This window comes from Octopus bimaculoides, chromosome 3 (assembly GCF_001194135.2).
Source record: "Octopus bimaculoides isolate UCB-OBI-ISO-001 chromosome 3, ASM119413v2, whole genome shotgun sequence".
Classification (NCBI taxonomy): Eukaryota; Metazoa; Mollusca; class Cephalopoda; order Octopoda; family Octopodidae; genus Octopus; species Octopus bimaculoides.
In genome coordinates this window covers 43,332,001-43,333,882 of record NC_068983.1, presented here as the reverse complement: position 1 = coordinate 43,333,882, position 1,882 = coordinate 43,332,001, and the positions used below count along the sequence as shown (strand labels likewise).

The 1,882-nt window shown below is 38.9% G+C and overlaps 1 protein-coding gene across 2 annotated transcripts in view; it reads left to right on the top strand.

The window, feature by feature from the left end:
- Positions 1-689: 689 nt before the first annotated feature.
- The window catches only part of LOC106874825 (proton myo-inositol cotransporter), a 101,587-nt gene continuing 100,394 nt past the window's right edge, over positions 690-1,882 (top strand). Inside the window, exon 1 of one of the 2 annotated variants that reach the window (XM_052966157.1) lies at positions 690-948. The gene's annotated coding sequence lies outside the window, so the exon portion shown is untranslated. Of the gene's footprint in view, positions 1,494-1,882 lie in introns of both variants that reach the window. The other variant, XM_052966156.1, reaches the window with a different exon arrangement.

The following is a 1,882-nucleotide window of genomic DNA, read 5'->3' as shown; positions in this document are numbered from 1 at the left end:
TGAGATAACCTAAAAGTACCTGTAATGGGATACAGAATTAGATACTGTTAAGTATTTAACCCCTTGGCTTATTGATCTTGCCCTCTACCTGCTTTCAATACTTCTTCCTATCTACTCCTACGTGGTCGTTTGAACTTCAAAAAACAGCAGTCAAACCTATGCTGTCTTAGAGAAAGGGAAGTTTCATATTAGATGATGCATCAAGAAAATATAAAAATCGGATCGTTGGTCATGGCTGGAATGTAGGTTGGCTCGGATCGATCATGGTTAGCCTGGGGTTAAATAACAGCAGCAATAACAACAACCACTACTACAACAGCTGCTGCTGCCGCTACTACTACTACTATTACTACTACTACTACTACTACTACTACTGTACAACACCATCAGCACCACTTCCTCCAATACTAGTACTAATGTTAAATACCGCTATTACCACCACCACCACCACCACCACCACCACCACTACTACTACTACTACTACTACTACTACTAACTTGAGTATTATTGCAGCAGTCACCAACCCACTTCTTCCCACTAGTGTTGCATCACGTGTTCAACCATCATCCTGCTGCATTTATTGATAAACATAAAGAACAAAAGAAGAATAGGAAGAGAGAGAAAGGGAAAATGAGGGAGGGTCAGAGGGAAAGAAAGAGCAGGTGGAAGTGAGAGAGAGAGAGAGAGAGGGGGGAATGTGAGATAGCCAGAGCTCAGACTGACGGCAGACAGATAGACAAACAGACAGACACTGACACAGAGAAAGTGGAAGTGAATGAGAGAGAGAGAGAGAAAATGAAACAGAAAGAGAGGGTAGAAATTACATAAGAATAGAGAGAGGGAGAGAAATAGCGAAAGAGAGAGAGAGTGGCAGAAAGAAAGAAAGAAAGATAGAAAGAAAGCGGAGTAAGAAGTTTAAATCGGAACGGAATAGAAAGACAGAAGCAGGTATTATTTTCTGTCTAGTCTTTCATACCTTTGTGTAACTTAAAAACTATTCTCGTATTCATCATCCTTAATATGGTCGTGGTAATTTGTCCAGTTGTGCAAGAGGAACATTAATAGAAACCACTTCGGGCCAACGGAGGCCTATCTCTATTCTCTGCAATTGCTAAGACCTGTACGATTTATAAACAGACCGGTTTATTTCTTCGCACCCGTAAAACGTGCGTTCTCTTTTGACTATTGATATACCTTAACTCGCTTTAAATTACGCACGCACACACACACATTGTCGTCTACTCCATCCCTCCCTCAGAAGCCACAGGTGCAATCTTCTTTTGACTCAGTCAAAAAATAAAAAGAATGGTTTACAAAGACAAATATTTACTCATTAGTAACAATAACAAACAATGATATTGAAATAACAACAAAAAAATCCCAAGGTAATTAAACGACCGACTAACTAGCCTCTCAAACGACTCACCAACCGATCAACTTTGATTGTATTCTACAAGATCTAAACTAATCGAAGAAAAAAAGGTGACTGGAAGGTAATTAAACAATTTATTTCAAGGAATGTGGCACAAGCGAATCCAAGAACCAAATCTTCGGTGACGTGGCAGTGCTAATATATAATATTAATAATTTGTATTATGTTGGCTCAAGGCCAAATTTATTGCAGAGAATGGAGGAGACCGGGCGAAATCGGCGATTTAAGTATGTTCATACTTTCAAATAGTGAGCGTATACCATATACATATATCATATGTATATGATATATTGGCCTATAAACAAAGCACATCAATGTTTACATCATTATACCTGCTTTTAATTCGAAATTAAATACATATATACATGTATGTGTGTGTGTGTGTCTCTCTCTCTACACACACACACACACACACACACACACACACACACACACACACACACACACACA